This window comes from Chiloscyllium plagiosum, unplaced genomic scaffold, assembly GCF_037043375.1.
Source record: "Chiloscyllium plagiosum isolate Xiang-an unplaced genomic scaffold, Cpla_swu_hap1 HiC_scaffold_27, whole genome shotgun sequence".
In the NCBI taxonomy this organism is placed as follows: domain Eukaryota; kingdom Metazoa; phylum Chordata; class Chondrichthyes; order Orectolobiformes; family Hemiscylliidae; genus Chiloscyllium; species Chiloscyllium plagiosum.
The window spans coordinates 40,048,487-40,068,937 of NW_028270165.1; the positions used below are offsets into that span (position 1 = coordinate 40,048,487).

Below are 20,451 nucleotides of genomic sequence, written 5' to 3' on the forward strand. Positions count from 1 at the left end.
TCGTATTCATGTTCTGGGGCCAGCATCATTATTGTGTCACAGCAGCTGCAGGCCATCGCTGGGGGCTCGCAATATGACGTCATGGTGACACTGGAAGCCTACAGGACAGTTTATCAAAGAAACCTCCCTGTGGGTCAGGGCAACCCTGCATCGGGAAGCACTGGGATGGCGAACCACTATCAGTTAACACGGGGAACACATCTCCACATTACACAGTCTCGAGGCAAATTTCCCTTCCTTTTACTTAAAGCTCAAGAGCCCTCAAACCGAAATTCCCCAGGTAAGTTTGGAAGAATTTCTTCCAGGTATTCGCTAAATATATCTATGAGTACTTTGTTAAAGTTTGAACATTGTGAGTGTTGAAATTTTGTGCTTTTGAGCGAAATCACAGTTCGAAAAGACAGAATGTGGGAATTTAGACAGAGTTTATATTTGCACGACGGCGATATGTCTGCGCGTGCGTGATGGGAGCATCACACAGAAGGGAAACCATCTCTCCTATTCAGTCAGTGTCGTCTTTAGCAGCTTTCCTGTATAACGGCGCACTGTTCTGCACCTCGCCTTCTCATTTCTTTCCCAAAACACTTCGACATAAATATTTCACATTGATATACTGGTCCCCTGTGCACAGTAGAGATGACACCCTCGTGGAGGTCTGAGTGGTCTTCTGTTGTTCTCTGTATCCTGTGTTGAGGAGGGAAATTCTTGTCACTGGTCACTCCGGTGTTACAGAAAAGTTTAGAAACAAAATGGTTTGACTTTCTGCCAGTAGAGAGGGCCCAGGACAAACAGCAGCAGGGAGACAGAATGAGAAGCAGCTGGTTTGGAAACTCTTTGCCGCTTGCAATTCTCAGAGCAATGTCAAATGTATTTCACACTGAGCAAGACTCAGCTGGTTGAAGAGGCAGAGCGGGGGTGCTTACGCTGTGCCTGTGGTGCTCGTTGGTCTCTGGATATGATTCTCGCTTTGGGTCTTATACTGCGCAGGCTTGTGAGAGATCCAGGGTTCAAATTCAGGATAAGCCTGCGTTTGCTGGTATGTGCCAGAGTGGATTTTCTCAAAAAGCACCTTGGCTAAACTAGGTTGGGCTGCTTGGAGTACAACTTAAGCAGAAAGCAGGGAAGTGAAATGATAGCATATTGCATTGACGTCAGTGGTGCCGTGTTTAAGGAATGTCAGCGATGAGTGTAGTTTGGAAAATGAGGATAGCTCTCCTCGGAGAACAGAAGTTTGAAATCTGGCCTGATTGAAGCTTTCCAAGTCATGCGAGGTCCAGACAGAGAAAGTAATGCAGTTAAAATGCTCCCACACCTGAAAAGTTCGGCCATGATTCGGCAGAGTTTTAAAGTCATGAGGAAAAGAACTAAAAGTGACATTAGGAAGAATGCTTTCGTACAGGTAGTGGTTAGGGTCAGCAAATCCCTAACTGACACTGACAAAGGGGCAGGTTCAATAGACGCAAACGGGAATTCGGTGGTCATGTTTAAAGTAACAATGTGCAGAATTACATGGAGAAGGCAAGAGAATGATACGAATAGAGACCCACGTTTACTTACTGTGTCGAACCAGCAGAGCAAAGGTGGGCCGCATGGCGTCCGTCTGCGCTGTGACACAGGCTGTGATTCAGAATGAAATCACAGTTCGACCAACAGAATGTGGGAAGTGAGAAAAAAGTTTATGTTTCCACAGTCTCCATACGTCTGCGCACCAGCAGATGAAACGACAGCAGTGGAGATCTTTGACATCAGTCTCGAACGTGCCTGCCACATACCAGACGAAAGGCTGAAGGGACCTGTGGAAAACGGGAGCGTGCTGGGCCCATAACGCAGAGGTCAATGGATCGAAGCCATCCTCTGCTTTTGCTCGATGTCTCCTTGTGCAGCTTCCTTTTGTAATGGTGCTGTCCTCTGTTCTGTATCTTGCCATTGCACCTACTTCCTGAGTGTCTAAATGCCCTCTATCATACCGATACACTCGCGAACCTCACACAGTTCAAGTAACATGCCTTTTGGTGGTCTGAGTGGTCTTCTCCTGTTCTTCATCGGTTTCCTATGAACTGATTCGCAAAACCGTTTTTCTGAGATGCCAATCAGCTGATAAAGTTGAAACGCATGTCTTGCGGTTTCGTCCATTCCCTGCAGTAATTTGCCACGCAGGGTCTGACGTGAATGACAAGACGATCAGCATGTCAGAAACCGTATCACCACACAGACACAGTCCCTTACTATTAGGATAGATATCACCGATTGTGAATAACCTCAGAGGGAGAGACAAATGACAGACAGTCACCGTGACTCGATGGGCTGAACTGCCTCTGTCAGCGGGAGAATGATGCTACTCGTTTATGCCGTCCCACTGCCTGTCTCTGGGACAGACAGACTGAGGGAGCAACAACGTTCATTTTTAACCGTCCCTTCCGTGTTGGACTGCCTGCAGTCCCTCAGCTCAGTGCCGTGGGGATGACTCTCAGTGAGTGAAGGTTTCACTCGGATTCTCTCATCTGGCACACTTGGGGCTCAGATGTTAACTGCTGCGTGGTCACAGCGATGAAAGCGATGCCCACTTTGCACTAGACTTTCCGTAAGATTGCTGCGTGAAGACGAATTCTGAACACCAAGCAGGCTGCACAACAATGTATTCATATGAATTTACCTGAGGGAAGAATCTTCGGTGTCCATTTCTCTCTGATCCACCAGCACAGCATCTTTCTATCTCTCCGATAACAGACCTTTGGAGCAAGTTCACAATCAAAGTTGTTCACTTCCCACGCATTAGTGAAACTGACACCTCTCACCCCAAGGGATTGAGAGAGAGAGCAGAAGAGCGAATGGACTCTTCCAATCTCCACCCCCCTCCTCCCCCGCCCCCAGAACAGCTTGCAAGTATGAACAAATTGGTTTAATTAACTGCCAGTGGAGAGAGTCCAGTTCCTGGGCATGAGACAAACATCAGCGCCACGGGGACAGAAGGACAAGCAGATGTTCTGGACACTCTGCTGCTGCAATTATTGGAGCAATGTGGAATGTATTTCACACTGAGCAAGTTTCAGCTAGCTCAGAGTCTCCAGTGTACATTACTCTCTGAGTTTATATTTGCACATCGGCGACATGTCTGCACCACAGCACATGACACTACAGCAGTGAAGATCTTTTGACGTCATTCTCGAACGTGCAAGTCACACGCCAGATGAAAAGCTGAATACTTCTCTGGAAAAGCTACCGTGCAATGCAGGAGAATGGCGCAGCGGGTGCATGCTGGGGTCATAACCCAGAAGCGAAACCATTTTCTCCTATTCACTAAATGTCGTTTTTAGCAGCTTTCCCGTACAACGCCACTCTGTTCTTTTCCTTGCCATGTCATCTGCTTCCCAAAACTTAGGGTATCTGAGGTAGATATGTCACATTGATACACAAGTCAAATTTACACAGTTGCTCTGGCACACTTGTGAAGCTCTGAGTTGTCTTGTCCAGTTTTCTGTCGGTGTGTTCTGATCTCAAGTGTTTAACCTTTTCTCTCAGATGGCAATGAACCGGTGAAGTTGTAACACATAATTTGCTGGTTTGGTCCATTCCTGCAGTAAAGAAACCGACGCCCGGGTAAGAAAAGACTTTCTGCAGGATTGCTTTGTCAAGACAAATTCTGAACACCAAGCAGGCTGCACAAAAATGCACTCATATCAATTTACCTGAGGGAAGTGTCTCGGTGTCCATTTCCCTCTGTTCCGGCAGCACAGCATCGTTCTATCTCTCCGTTAACAGGACCTTTGGAACAAGTTCAAAGTTGCCCATTTCCTACGCATGACTGTAACTGACTTCTCCTGCCTCACGTAATAGTGAGAGAGAGAGCAGAAGAGTGAATGGGCTCTGCCTTCCACCAGCACAGCTTGTAAGTAGAAACGAAGTGGTTCAATTATCCACCAGTGGAGAGAGCCCGGTTCCTGGGGACGGGACAAACAGCAGCGTCCTGGGAGCAGGGAGACAGAAAGAGAAGCAAATGTTCTTGAAACTCTTTGCTGCTTGTAATTCTGGGAGCAATGTACAATGTATTTCGTGCTGACCAACTCCTAGCTGCTTCAGGAGCTGAGCGTGCACATGGTTTTTGGCTCGTTGGTCTCGGGGTATGATGCTAGCTTTGGGTTTTCCAGCTTATACAGACGTGTGGAAGGTACCGGGTTCCAATCCCAGGCGAACCCCCATTTCTTAAATTGACCTGAGCAAAAATGCCGGGTCAGTTTTCTCAAAAAGCCGCTTCGTTAAATCAGATGGTACTGCCTGAATTCGGTATGGGACAGAGGTACCAGTGCAGAGAAAACGGCACAGGGAAATACTTGCTCAAAGTGAAAATAAGTATTGCAGATTTTTCGCCCGCGCAATCCGAGTCTGAATGAAACCTCCACCTGTATTACGCTCAATTCTGAGTGTGATACTTCAGGAAGCGGGGAAGTGAAGTGATTGGAGACAGCGCCGAACTGGTTGAAATGAATGATACCGTGCACGTGAAATGTCAGTCATGAAGGGAGATTGGAAAGTTGGGGCAGTTGTCTTTGGTGAACAGAAGGCTGAAAGCTGGCCTTATTGAAGTTTTCCACTTCATGAGGGTTTTAGACAGAGGAAATAACGCAGGGAAAATGCTCCCAGGCCTGAAAGGATCGAGAATGATTTGGCAGAGATTGAAAGTCATCAGGAAAATAAGCAAAAGTGACATTAGGAAGACCGTTTTCACACAGGAAGTGGGGTCAGTAAGTTCCTGTATGACAGTGATCAAGAGTTAGATTCAATGGACACAAAAGGGAATTCGGTGGGCATGTTCAATGTAGCAATACGCAGATTTACAGAGAGAAAGCGACAGAATGAGACACGTCCTTACATATTGTGTTGAGCCAGCAGAGCTAAGGTGGGCTGCGTAGCCTCAGTCTGCGCTGTCACACATTTTGTGATTCTGAGTGAAATCGGAGTTGGACCAACAGAACGTAGGAAATTTGACAACGGGTATAGTCTGCCCAACTGTGTACTCCATCACAGCAATGAAGGTGTTTTGACATCATTTTCGAAGGTACATGACACAATGCAGATTCAAAACCTAGTATTCCTTTGAATCACGGAGTAATTTGTTTACAGTTATTCAGTTGAGGTGAGCGGAGTTGCGGCTTGGGAGCCACTCCAGTTGATAGGTAGAAGCCGTTTTCTCCTGTGTGATAGTCCCACCAGCACTCCAATTTGCTGTGCTTCCAGTCAGTAGTTGCAGATTACTATCCCATACTGATACACGGGCCACGATGACCCAGCTGTGGTGACAAGCTTGTGAAGGCCTGAGTGCTCTTCTCCTGTCCTCTGTCTGGCTGCTATGATCCGTATCATCAAACATTTCTTCTCCGAGATTGGAATAAACTGGTGAAGGTGAAACACATCAGTTGCGGAGTGTCCCATGCGCAGGAGGCCCTGCATTAATTCCCCACGCTGTTTCACACAGCAGCATCCTCTCGGTGAATTACGCTTGGCAAAAAAATCGATTGAACCTAATCAGTGCCCGCCACTGGATTTTACTGACACCGTTTATAAAATTCAGGCTCACCGTTAATGTGGAGAAAGACCGTCAGACTAGCGTTTCCGCTTCTCCTGTTGAATAAAGATAATTTTAACTGTGACCAGTGAGAGGAAAGAATTTGCTGTTGGTGGGAAACATTTCTATTTGAACTCGCTGTCACTCTCCTGATAGATTGAAACATAAAGCTGGGTGTCTCTGGATTATGTTGTAAACATATCGATATGATGTCATTCACACCGCGCTGTCACCAACGAAACGACGCGGCTTCCCAGAGGGAGACGGCTGTGTTTAAATCCCGTGATGAACTGGGGGAGCTGAGCATTTGCCCAAACAATGGGCACACCACCCCCCTGACACAGTGTTCACAAATCAAACTGACAGCAAAGCTTCACGTGTGATCGAAAGTTTCCGTAAAGAAGATTTGGCTCAACAGACATCCGGAGTGAACGTACTCCTTTCTTGATTTGAAATGTAAGAAATTGACTGGAGTAAGCGTGACGTGATTTGAACACGCAACCTTCTGATTTGGAGTTAGACGCGCTACCGTTGCGCCACAAACATACGGATCGCTGCTATGTCTATTCATGTTTAAGGGAAGTGGTCGCACTGCAATGATTTTACGTTATGAATAATAACAGAGATCAATAGTTCATGTCTGTTCTGTCTCTCCCCCCTCTCCTTCTGCCTCTCGAACTAATTTCCAACTCTACCTCAATAAAAAGCTGAAAGAACTGCGGATGCTGTATATCAGAAACAAGAAACAGGAGTTGCCAGTGACCCTTCCACAGAACTGATGGTGATTGGGAAAACGTTGGTTTATTTGCAGGAGATAACGTGGGAGGAAGGCGGATGCAGTAAAAGATAGATCAGGACAGAGCTCAAAGCGAGGGTAGATCTGTTGGACAGGAAAGGGAGTTGATAACGATCTGCGTGGGAGGGTGAATGGAGACTGTTCGTGGCTAAGAATAGGTAGTGTGTAATGACAGACTATGTAATAACAAGGCTTGGTGTGTGTGGAAGGGACGAGGATACTGTGGATTTCCGGCCCTAGAATTATTGAATTCGATATTGGGACCAGAGGGATGTAAGGTCCCCAAGTGAAATATTCGGTGCTCTTCGTTCTGCTGGTGCTGAGCTTCGCTAGAACACTACAGCAAACCTGAGACAGAGATGTTGGCCAGGGAACAGGGTGGGGTGCATCAGTGTTTACTGTGGAGAAGGGCATGTAAGAGAGAGAATGTGAGAAAATAAATGGTGACATGTTGAAAAAATATCCATATTACAGATGAGAAATTGCTGGATATCTTGAAATGCATAAAAGTGGATAAATCCCAAGGACCTGATCAGGAGTACCCTAGAAGTCTGTGGGAAACCGGGGAAGTGATTGCTGGGCCTCTCATTGAGATATTTGCACCATCAATAGTCACAGGTGAGGTGCTGGAAGACTAGAGGGTGGCTAACGTGGTGCCACTATTTAAGGAAGGTGGTAAGGAAAAGCCAGGGAACTATAGACCGGTGAGCCAGACATCTGTGATGGGCAAGCTTTTGGAGAGAATCCTGAGAGATAGGATTTGCATGTACTTGGAAAGGCAAGAATTGATTAGGGATAGTCAGCATGGCTTTATGCTGGGGAAATCATGTCTCACGAACACGATTGAGTTTTTTGAAGAAGTACAAAGTGGATTGATGAGGGCAGAACGATGAACGTGATCTATATGACTTCCGGAAGGCGTTCATCAAGGTTCCTCATTGGAGACTGGTGAGCAAGGTTTAATCTCATGGTATGCAGGGACAACTAGCCATTTGGATACAGAACTGGCACGAAGGCAGAAGATAGAGGGTGGTGATGGAGGGTTGCTTTTCAGACTGAAGGCCTGTGACCAATGGTGTGTCACAAGGATTGATGCTGGGTCCGCTACTTTTTGTCATTTATATAAATGATTTGTATGTAAGCGGAGGAGGTATAGTTAGTACGTTTGTAGATGACACCAAAATTGGAGGTGTAGTGGACAGCAAAGAAGGTTACCTCAGATCACAACGGGACCTTGATCAGATGGTCCAATGGGCTGAGAAGTGGCAGATGGAGGTTGATGTAGATAAATATGAGGTGCTGCATTTTGGAAAAACAAATCAGAGCAGGACTTTTGCACTTAATGGTAAGTTCGTTGGAAGTGTTGCTGAACAAAGAGACCTTGGAATTCAGGTTGATAGTTCCTTAAAAGTAGAGAAGCAGACAGATTGGATAGTAAAGAAGGCGTTTGGTGTGCTTTCCTTTGTTGGTCAGAGCATCGAGGATAGATGTTGGGAGCTCATGTTGCCACTGTACAGAACATTGGTCAGGCCACGTTTGGAATATTGCATGTAATTTTGGTCTGCTTCCTATTGGAAAGATGTTGTGAAACTAGAAAAGGTGCAGAAAAGATTTACAGGGATGTTGCCAGGGTTGGAGTGTTGAGCTATAGGGCGAGGCTGAATAGACTGTTTTCTCTGGGGCGTCGGAGGTTAAGGGGTGACCTTATATAGATTTATATAATCATGAGGAATATGGATAGGGCAAATAGACAAGTTCTTTTCCCTGGGATGGGGGAATCCAGAACTAGAGGGCATAGTTTTAGGGAGGGGAGGGGAAAGATATAGAAGGGACTTAAGGGGCAACCTTTTCACGCAGAGGGTGATGCATGTACGGCAGGGGCTGCTGGAGTAAGTGATGGAGGGTGTATAATTACAGCATTTAAAATGCACCGGGATGTGCATATGCACAGGAAGGTTTTATAGGGATTTGGACCAAATGCTGGCATATGGGACTAGATAAGGTTAGGATATCTGGGCTGCATGGACGAGTTGGACCGAAGGGTCATTTTCCGTGCTGTACATCTGTGTCACTCTGGAAGACTCCATGGGATTCTTTAGGAGAAAGTGAGAACTGCAGATGCTGGAGATCAGAGCTGAAAATGTGTTTCTTGAAAAAGGCAGCAGGTCAGGCAGCATCCAAGGAGCAAGAGAATCGACGTTTCGGGCATGAGCCCTTCTTCAGGAGTTTTTAACTATAAACTATAAACATTCCCTTAGTTGAATACTGTGAAGTGTGAAACCATTGTTTTAGTCCCCAGGGTCGACCTGAGCCCACCTCCCAACGCAGTAACTCTGTTGACAGCCTTCATGTCACATTTAAAACTAGGATCGATAGATTCGTGATCAGTCAGGGGATGAACAGTTACAGGAAAAGGGCAGGAATGTGCATATGGGGAATGTCAGATCAGCCACAATCCTATTGAATGGAGAAGCAGGCTCAAGGGGTTGAATGGCATTTTCCAATTCCTATTTCTTATGGTTCCTGAGCCCTTGCCTCTGAAACAGGGTCCTGGCTTCAGTATGTGCCATTACTGAGAGTGCTGATGTTCCCTTGTGTAATATCAACAACTCAGCAGCTTCTGAAACCTGTTGACCCTTTGTTACATCAAAACACAATAAGCCACTGTGTTCAGGGGAGGCGATGGCCGACTTTATTATCACCAGACTATTCACCCAGGTAATGTTCTGGGGACCTGGGTTCAAAACCTGCCACGGCAGATGGTGGTATCTGATTTCAATATAAATCTGGAATTAAGAGTCTAATGATGAAATCGTTGTAGTTTGTTGTAAAAACGTATATGGCTTCCTGCTGTCCGAACCTGATCTGATCTACATGTGATTTCAGATCCACTGTCAGCTGTTTGAATCTTCACTGCCCTTTCAGTCAATTCTTAAAGCTCACCTTTTTTTAACTATTATGTTGCCAGAATGATTTATAGACGGCATAGGCTGGGACTTTTTTTCACTGGAGTGTAGAAGGTTGAGGGTGGAGGTTATGGAGGTTTATGAAGTCATGAGGGACAAGTATAAGTTGAATAACCAGTGTCTTTTCCCGAAGGGTAGGGGAGTTCAAAATTTGGGAGTTTATTTTTAAGATGAGAGGGAGAAGATTTAAAAAGGACTGGGGGGCAACGTTTTTTACATTGAAGGTGGTTCGTGTGTGGAATGAACTGTCAGAGGAAGTGGTGGATGCAGGTAATGTTACAATGTTTAAAGTTGTTTGGATAAGTACACGAGTAAGAAAGGTTGGAAGGCACATGAGTCAAACACAGGCAGGTGGGTTGAATATCCCCCAGATATTCAAAGGGACAGCCCGTCAGACGGGGGTAGGGCCACACCTATCGTTGTTGTGTGGCATGTGTGACAGCTGCAACAAGACGTCCCAACTCCTGTGCTCAATGCTCTGAACAATGAAACCAGGCATGCTAAAAGCCTTCTTTACCACCCGTCTACCCACGACTCCATTTTCTAGGAGCTAATAACCCGCAACCTTAGATCTCTTGGTTCAAAATACTGCATATGAAATAGATTTGGTGCTTGTTGGTAGACGTTCATATTTGGTGCATATCTCTCCTCTAATTTGGTATCTTATATTGAATGCCATCACTGATGAAATCCAGTGTGCCAAAACCTGAACTTCAAAATCCCTCTGTTCATCTACACTCAAGGTCCTACCATTCACCATGTAAATCCAACCTTGATTTGACGATACAAAATGTAAGACCTCATACTTAGCTATATTAAACTCCATTTGCCAATAACTTTAAACTTATGCAATCGAGTTTTGGACTCTCCCACCCCCAGGTAAAAGACCTTTCCTATTTACCTATCCATGCCCTCATGATTTTATAAACATCCATGATGTCACCCCTCAGCCTTCAAAACTTCCGGGAAAATGACCCAAGTCGATTCAGCCTCTTCCAGGAGCTCAACCTCTCCAACCCTGGCAACATCCTTCTAAATGTTTTCTGAACCCTTTCAAGTTTCACAACCTCCTTCCTGTAGCAGAGAGTCCAGAATTTCATGCAGTATTCCAACAGTTGTGTAATCAATGTCCTCTCTGAAGAGGACTTTAAAAAATATAACTACAAGCAAATCAGGTTAGTTGGGCATGACTTTCCCATAGCAGTTTGCTTTGGCTGTCCTTCATTAATCTATGTTTTTTTCTCAGTTGTGAGAAAACATTTTGTGGGATGTGATGATTCCGAGCACATCCAACATTTGCTCATTGTCCCTCATGACCCTTGAACAGAGTAATTGTGACTACATGCTAGAAGGCAGTGGAGAGTCAACCACATTATAGTCGGTCTGGAGTCACAAGGTGTGTGTGTGTGTACTCGCGCACACACGTGCATACATGCATGCAGGGTTCATGAATGGTAGATTTCCTGCCCTAAAAAGGACAGTTTCTGGAGAAACACAACAGCTCTGGTAGCATCTATGAAGAGACAACAGTGTTCCTGCTTTGAGTCCAGTGGTCCTTCAAAACGTGGCCGGATTCAAAACATTAACTGTTTTCTCTCCACAGATGCTGCCAGACCTGCTGCGTTTCCCCAGCAATTGTGCCTTTTGTTGCTGATCCCCAACATCTGCAATTCATTATTTTAGTGAATAACGGTTTTCTGGTTTCCAGGACTGAGAGAAACTTTCACGCCCAGGTCTTTTTATTAGTTGAACATAAATTACACTGGCTGCCATGATGGGATTTCAATTTGTGTTCTCAGAAGGCCTAGATCTCTGGGTTGCTCAACCATTATCACGAGATCCCAATCTTCCCTTCAATGACAATTTTTTTCCTGAATATTTTATTTTATTCATTCATGGGATGTCGCACTTTGTTTCCCACTATTGTTCTGGTAAACATCAACTTCACTTTCCCGCTGTTTCCCCATAATCCTAAATTCCCTTTCTGATTTAAAAAAAAAAAATCTGTTTTGAATGCACTTATCAATCCAGGGTCAACAGCTGTCCTAAACATGCAATCCCTTATTTGCAGGTTATTCCCTCTGGTTCTAAACTCACCCACAAGGGTAAACTTTCCCACATCTAGCCTGTCACGTCTCCTCAGAATCTTATTTGTGACAATAAGGTTACCTTGAAATCTTCTAACTTCTATTAACCACAGGCCCAACCTAATCATTTCTCCTCATAAGACATTCTTTCCATCCCTGATATTATCCTGGTCAACCTTCTCTGGACTGCTTCCAATGCCAGTGCATCTTTCCTGAGCTAAAAGGCCCAAAACTGTTCCCAGTGTTCAGTTGTGGCCTGACTGGTGTCTGATATAGGTTCACTATAACCTCCCTCCTTTTATACTCCATTTAAAGGACAACCTTCCATTTGCATTCCATATTACTCACTGAACTTGGATGAAGTGTTCATGGATGCGAGCTTGCAAATCCTCCTATTCAGCAGCTTTCTCCATTTAACATTCAGCACTTTTCCTCCCGGCAAAGTGCACAACCTCTTTTTCCCACATTCTATTCCATCGGCCAAGGTTTTACTCATTTACTTAACCTGTCAATATCCCTCTCCATGTCATCCTCACCACCTGCATTCCAATCAACTGTCTCTACTGCAGTCTTGGCAAGAGGACATTCAATTTACTTATCCAAGTAATTCATATACATATTGTAAATAATTTTGGCCCCAGCACTGATCCCTGTGGCACATTGCTAGTTACAAGTTGCGATCCTGAACATGCCCCTTATCCCTACTGTATCATGGTTAGCCAATCATCTATCCATACGATTAGACTGTCTCCAACATCATGTGCATATCATTGGGTCTGCAAGCAAGTCTTCCCAAACCGTTCTTGAAAAAGTGGTGGTGAGCTGCCTCTTAAATTGCTTCACAAATATGTTGTGGTCTATAATAAAGGTTCAGGAGCGAGTTCCAGGATTTTGATCAATAACATCGAAGCAATGCGTATATGTCACAGTCGGAATGTTGTGTTCACACTTGTCTCCTCTTGCTGGTTGAAGTGATGGAGTGGAAGTTGCTCTTGAAGAGTCGCCACTCATATAATCAAGCCAGACAGATCGATTGTGGCCAGAGATTCTGCCATTTTGACTTCTCAGCAATCTACATTCATTCCATCCAAGTGTGAGTCACATCAAACTGCCACGCAATGCTGTTATGGCCACAGTAAACTAGAATACCGTGAAGATCGCTGGGATGATTTTCTACATCCGACTGCAATATAAACACAGATCATTGTTCCCAGTTTTGGTGGAACAAAAGACATCATATTAGTGGACAATTACAGTTAGAGCAAACACAGCTAGCCATCGATAAATATTAATCCTGATCATTTCAATGGCCAAATTACGATTCAGAAACCAAGTACACTCGGCTGCTTGTAACATAGCTGAAAATGTGTTGATGGAAAAGCGCAGCAGGTCAGGCAGCATCCAGGGAACAGGAGAATCGACGTTTCGGGCATAAGCCCTTCTTCATGTTGTCTATGTTACAAGCCCTGCTTGAAACATGCACAACATGACAAAGTGGCTCAAAGGAGGAGAAATGGGGCATTGAGGAGGAGTGAAATGTTTGCCTTTGGTCACCTCCAGGATTGTTAGAAAAACAGGTTGAAAGGATTCTTAAAAGGTGGCTGAAGTAGTGGTGTAGCATAATAAGACAGCGGAAAGTGGAAGACCACTTTCTAGTGGAAGAAAAAGACATTTCTTATTTCTGAAAGAACTGGGAAACAGATGAGGGGATGAAATCTGACTTGGGAGCTATTTTTTATTTGTTGAGGATGTTGCTTCATCATAGTCTTGGTTTAGAGCATAAGCTCTTCATCAGGAATAAAGGGTGGCCCAAGGGGGCTGAGAGATAAATGGGAAGGAATTGGGGCTGGAGGGAAGGTAGCTTTGAGTGCAATAGATAAACAGAAGTAGGGATTGATGGTGATAGGTCAGAGATGAAGGTGTTCCAAATACGTGAGAAGCAATGTGGACAGGTATGACAGGTCAAGAGGTTGGTGTTGAATTGGAAGTTTGGATCTGGGACAAGGTGGGGGAGAGGAAATGAGGAAACTGATGAAATCTACATTGATACCATGTGGTTGGAGGGTCCCAAGGCAGAAGATGAGGTGTTTTTCCGACAAGAGTCGGGTAGCAAGAGTTTGGCAGTGGAGGAGTCCCAGGACTTGCATGTCCTTGGTGGAATGCGAGCGGGATGTAAAGTGTTCAGCCACAGGGCGGTCGGTAGTTTAGTTTCAGAGTCCCAGAGCTGTTCCCTGAAACATTCCGCTAGTTGGCGTCCAGTTTCCCGAATGTGGATGAGACCATATTGCAAGCAATGGACATAATCTTATAAATAGATAGCATAAATCTTGGCCTGCCAGAGTTATTTTCTTTAACTAAATTAAAGAAAATTTTAATTAAATTGGGTGACTGCATGAAATGGTTTGTTGGTCAAATTTGAATCATCACTCCCAAATGAGACAATGCCATGAATATCAGTGAACTGCTCTTTTTGTTAAAAACCACAAGTTCTCCACTTATTTTCACAACTTACTGGTATTCACACCTGCACATTCAATGACAAACTCTGACATCAGAAATGAAATTACAGCATTAATTTTGACTGACAATATTCGAACAAACAAATTAATAGCACACAGTGAATTCCAAGACTGATTAATATGAAATTAATTTGACCAAAAAAAATAAAATCAAGATGGGAGATAAGAAATGGGGGAAGGGCATAAGGCAAGAAATGCAGCATCATAGAAGGTGCTCCTCCAGGGAGTGCATTTTACGAACTACCACTGCTAAATATAAACACTCTGATATGATCCTCCGGTTTTAATGTAAACCATAGCACCATACAGTCGGTACCATGTGAATATGGTAATAGATACAAGCCTTGAGCAAATACAACCTTCAGCCTTACCCCCCGCTTTTTGGAGCTCGGACCTTCCTCCAGCTCCGGGGGATTGTTGCCACTGCCACTTCTCCACTGAAGAAGCTTTGGGAAGCGGATGCAAAAGCAAGATACAGAACAGAGCACCTTTGTAAATGAAAGCTTACGGAGACATTGAGCAATAGCATCACACGGTTTTGACCCGTCGACCTCTGGGTTATCTGCTCAGCACACTCACGCAGCACTACTCTGCGTTTGGGCTCCCAGCTGCTGGATTGTGCATCAGTTTAAAGTAGGTCCTATATTCTGATTACATCGATACACAAGGCAGTGAAGAAAGGTTTCAGCACACTGGCCTTCATCAATTAGGGAATTGAGTATAGATGTTGGCAAGTTATGTTGCAGTTATACAGGATGGTGATGAGGCTGCACCCGGAATGTTGTGATCAGTTTTGGTTCCCTTGGTGTTCTGACTTCTGACTTCTTCAACTCTGGGTTTGTGTTGAACTTGATGGGATACTTTGTCCAACTCAGCATGTTCAAACAGGATCGCTCGGAGGGAATCATTTGAAACTTTTGAGGAGGTGAGCTCAACAAGATTGAACTATTCAAAGTTACTTGGACTTTATTTTAAACTTACATCAGGACCAGTAGTCAGAGACACGAACAGCATGGAAACAGACACTTCGGTCCAATTTGTCCATGCTGACCTGATATCCTAAATTAATCGAGTCCCATTTGACAGCATCTGACCCATATACTCTGGCAGCTCATTTCATATATATACCACCCTATGCATGAAGAGGTTGTCCCTTTCATATATTTCGCCTCTTACCCTAAACCTATGCCCTCTAGTTCTGGACTGCCCCACCCCACGGAAAAGACCTTGTCTATTATCCTGTCCATGCCCCTCATGATTCTGTAACCTCTATTAGGTCACTCGTCTGCCTCCGATGCTGCAGTGAAAACAGCCCCAGCCTATTCAGCCTCTCCCTGTAGCTCAAATCCTCCTGTAGTCAAATTATCAATTGTTTTAATACATTTCATCTGTCAATAAAACAAAACGTTGCATTGTAACAGCAAGGCATTGAGTACTCAAAGTGCACTGAATAGGCTTTGACAGTTTTCCTTTACTGTTGGAAAATCAGATTAAAAGTCAGCACGCTGTACATTGACCTGGGTGCAACATTCCTGTAAATCGTTTCACATAGAGAAGTCAACGTTTCAGTCCTGAAGAAGGGTTAATACCCAAAACGCCGACTACTCCACATCCTGGTGCTGCCTGGCTTGCTGTATTCTCCCAACCTCCTGCTTGCTTACTTCGGGGTGCAACATGTAGTGGCTCAGTGGTTACCACTGCAGCCTCACAGCGCTGGAGACCCAGGTTTGATTCCACCCTTGGGCGGCTGTCTGTGAGGAGTTTGCATGTTCTCCCAGTGTCTGCGTGGGTTTTCTCTGGGTGATCCTGTTTTCTTCCATAAACCAAAGATGTGTAGGTCATGTGTAGTGGCCATGCCTAATTGCCCATAGAGTTAGGTACATTAGTCAGAGGTAAATGGGTCTGGATGGGCTACTCTTCGGAGGCTCGGTGTGGGCTTGTTGGGACAAATGGCCTGTTTCCACACTGTACCTAATCTCATCTGCACTACTTTTGTCACTAACGAATGGCAGAGTAGACTCGACGGGCTGAATGGCCTAACTTCTGCTCTGATGTTCTTGCGGTCTTAGGTTTCTCTGGATCATTTCATTGGCAATGTGCAGTCCCTGGCTCAATGAGCAGCAGTGTCCACTGAAAGCAAAGCTCATAGGATGGTTGAACTTCAGCAATGTGGAAACAGGTCTTTCAGCCCAACACATCTGCACTGATCTTGCGAAGAGTAACCCAGTCAGATCCATTTTCCTACACTCCATAAATAGCACACAGACCCCCAAGGGTGGAATTATTTCTGGGTTCCTGGTGCCATGACGCTGCAGTGCTAACCCTGTGCCATCATGGGGTTGTGATTGTGGGGGGTGGGGGAGACAATTGCAGTCCAGCAGAAAACAAACACAGCCCACCTACTCTCCCACTGCACCCACTGTCAGAACTGGCAGGAGGTTCAGTCCTGGGGTGTGACTCAAGGCAGCGTCACGTGTGGGATCTGATTGCTGGTAGCGCTGGTGCCCACGCTGGTGCTTCCGCAAGTTGCAGGAAAACATGAACGTCTTCCCACACTCGGGCCAGCTGAAGGGCCTCTCCCGGTGTGGACACCCTGTTACTTCAGCATGGCGGAGGAATTCCTGAAGGCCTTCCCGCACTCAGGGCAGCAGAATGGCCTCTCCCTCCCACCACCCGTGTAGATCAGCTTGTGCTTCAGCAGTGTGGAGGAGCGGGTAAAGCCCTTCCCACACTTGGGCCAGGAGAACGGCTTCTCCCTGGTGTGAACGGACTGGTGCCTCAGCAGGGCTGAGGAATTGCTGAAGGCCTTCCTGCACTTAGGGCAACTGAACTAACTCTCCCCCATGTGGACCCACCAATGGGCCAGCAGGTCGGAGGTAAGAGCAAAGCCCTTCCTGCACTCGGGTCAGAAGAACAGCCTCTCCTCAGTGTGGACCCACTGGTGTCTCAGCAGGTGGGAAGAACTGCTGAAGGACATCTCGCACTTGGGGCCGGAGAACAGCCTTCCACGGTGTGGACCAACTGGTGCGTCAGCAGGGCAGAGGAATCACTGAAGGCCTTCCCACACTCAGGGCAGTAGAAGGGCCCCTTCCCCTCTGTGGACCCATTGGTGCTTCAGAACCCTTTCAAATTTCACAATATCCTTCTGATAGGAGGGAGACCAGAATTGCACACAATATTCCAAAGGTGGTCTAACCAATGTCCTGTACAGCCACAACATAACGTCCCAACTCCAATACTCAGTCAGAGGATTGCAAAAGCTTTCAAAACCCACAATAAACAAACAGGAAAGAATGGAGGGACGAACCGAATTTTTGAGAGTCAGCTTGGAAGCATCAATGAGAAACCGGCGGACTGGGTTTATTGGGTGCCCGTTCTCCTTAAATACACTATATACGTATTTCTCTTGTGCTCTTCGTAGTTTCTCTGTGCTGCAGTGTGTAGTGGCTCAATGAAATAATGTCCTGATGCAGCTTCGTTTGTGGGTGTTGGGGTGATTGCTTCTGTGTTTAAGTATTTGGTTTGTGTGTGTTGTTTTCCGGTGGATGCTCGTTTGAAGTTCCCCATTGACTGTTCGCTCTACTGTGACATCTAAAAATGGCACTTTGTTGCTGTTCTCCTCCTCTTCAAACCAGGAGCTCCCCTCAGGCCCATTGTCTCACCACTTGGAACACCAAAATACAGACTAGTCAAAGGCCTCCACTGAAGACTAAAACACCAAGTCGCAGATTCACGCCACTCCATTTACTCCATCCAAGAATTCCTGAACACCAAAGACACCAAGATAGAAGAGGATGGAATAATGTTGTCCTTTGACATCACAGCTCTGTTCACATCCATTCACATCAACGTGGCCAAAGAAAACTGGAGACACTACTCGAAGAACCAAAGACACAAACACAGCACCATCTTCATCAGCAAAGCTAGCACTGTCAACTTGGTGGAAGGGTGCCTTCCCACCCACTTCATATTCAGTAACAAGCCCTACAAACAAATCAACGAAACACCCATGAAACCACCAGTATCAGGATTCCCAGCAGAAGCAATAATGCAGAGACTCGAACAAACAGCCCTTCCAATGATCCAACCCAAACTTTGGGTCCGCTACAGCGATGACACTTTTGTCATCAAAAATGAAACAAATTATAGGAAACCTGCAACACCATCAACAATATCCTTACGGGCATAAAATTCTCAAAAGAGGAGAACAACAGCAAAGTGACATTTCTAGATGCCACAGTAGAGCGAACAGTCAATGGTAAATTCAAAACAGCGTCTACAGGAAAACATCGCACGCAAACCAAGTACTTCACGACAGAAGCAATCATCACTACACATAAAAACACATCTGAATCAGGACACTATTTCAATGAGCCACTGCACACTGCAGCACCCAGGAACTATGAAGATCAATAAATAACTGTACAGCGCATTTAAGAAGAATGGGTGGCAAATCGAGACGCTAAAGATTGCTTCCCTGACCGGGAATCGAACCCGGGCCGCGGCGGTGAGAGCGCCGAATCCTAAACACTAGAACACCAGGGAGACACGGATGAATATTCGTAGCTCTACTGAAAATTGTTTCGCTGTCCAGGAATCGAACCCAGGCTGTGGTAGTATGAAGACTTTCACACGTTCATCCACCAATGTAATTTTTTGTACCCATTCTTCCCGATGCGATTTTCACAACATTGGAGAGACTGGAGAGTCAAGTCACATCTCCGGGACACCAGCACCAATCAACCCCATCGCTCTATTGCCCAACATTTGAAACCCCCCTCCCACTATGCCGAGGACATGCAGGTCCTGGGCCGCCTTCACCGCCGCTCCCTCCCCACCCGACGCCTGGAGGAAGGACACCTCATCTTCCGCCTCGGAACACTTCAACCCCACGGCATCAATGTGGACTTCACCAGTTTCCTCATTTCCCCTCCCCTCACCTTACCTCAGTTCCAACCTTCCAGCTCAGCACTGACCTCATGACCTGTCCTACTTGCCAATCTCCCTTCCCACCTATCCGCTAAACCCTCCTCTCTGACCTGTCACCTCAATCCCCACCACCATTCAGCTATTTTACTCTTTGCTACCTTCGCCCCAGCACACCCCCCCACACCCAATTTATCTCTCCACCCTGGAGGCGTCCTACCTCTATTCCTGATGAAGGGCTTTTGCCCGAAACGTCGATTTTCCTGCTCCTCGGAAGCTGTCTGACCGGCTGTGCTTTTCCAGCTCCATTCTGATCTAAACTCTGGCTTCCAGCATCTGCAGTCCTCACTTTTGCCGACCCAGTAAACCCAGTATGCCGATTTATCATCAACAAATTGACACAAGCAGACACAGCGTGTGCAGAAACCCTAGCCACGTGACCTTATATTAAATACATCTGTTAAATGATGTCCAGACAACTCAAACCTCTCAGCATCATGGTGGCCCACAAACCTACCAACACACTTGAATAGCGGCTAATGTTCCTGAAATACCCGATACAAACAACCAGCAAACGAATGGTATTTACAAAATACCATATAAGGAAATATATACATGAACTCTGCCGCACAGTTCTCTGTGGCAAGAAATGCTTGGATGAGATAACGAAGATTTTTTCATCCAAAACGAATCGTCCCTGACTGGGCAGCCATTTACAATCACCCCTGTCAGCCCAGGATGAAAGATCCGAAGGGATGAACAGTTTTCTTATTTTCGGAAGATTCACAAATATGAGATTGGGTTTTGATGTTTGTTCCCTTTCCACTCCCAGGAGCCGCAGTGGTTGGGGCGGTGAGTTGGGGAAAGTGAAATGTGCCCGTGAGCAGCGTGTGGGGCTCTTTCAGCTTCCCCTCCTCTGACAGCGCTGTGACGGGACTCTGATGTTCTCAGGGACTCTTACGTTCTCAGGGACTCTTACTGACGCGAGACAGTGAAAAGAGTCTCGTTCCTGCAGATCAGGAATTCAAACCTTATGCCGGCTTCAGGACAATGAGAAAGATTAATTGGGGTGTTTGAAGAAGCTGTGAGCTGCATTTCAAACAGGTAGGTGGAGTCAGATGCGTCATCCATTGCGCCCCTGGCACTGTGTGTACCTGACGCCGCCATGCTGCAGAATTCTGACGTTAACACGGACATGCTCAACAATGGGAATATTCATAAAAGGAACAGCCAAAGATAAACACCGTCGCTGCTTCCCTTCCATACTCCCAACTTTGTGAAGCAGTATCTTTCACTGGCAAATAAAATTCATCCTCAGGTGCCTGCTTCATTTCGATCACGACTTCACGCCCCTCACTGTTCTCGTCTCATTTCCAAACACTTGGCTCACAGACTCAAAACCAGCTCTGTGGGTATCTGCTTGTTCTACCCTGACAGGCAGTGGGTTGCAGATTCCCGACAAGTCCCAATATGATTGAATATTTCAACCCCTCCACTGATTTGCATCTTTAAAAAAAAACGTGGAGCAATCTCCCTTTCCTTTTGACGACAGTTCTCAACTGTAGTCGGCAGGGTTCACACCTGCTTGGGGAACCTG

The 20,451-nt window shown here is 45.8% G+C and overlaps 1 protein-coding gene and 1 non-coding gene across 3 annotated transcripts in view; one reads left to right on the top strand and one right to left on the bottom strand.

The window, feature by feature from the left end:
• The window catches only part of LOC148143696 (sulfhydryl oxidase 2-like), a 565,239-nt gene that overhangs the window by 511,159 nt on the left and 33,629 nt on the right, over positions 1-20,451 (top strand). The gene's annotated exons all lie outside the window — the stretch shown is intronic.
• Positions 18,402-18,473, bottom strand: trnae-cuc (transfer RNA glutamic acid (anticodon CUC)). Its single transcript has one exon. It is a non-coding gene; the product is annotated as a tRNA-Glu (tRNA).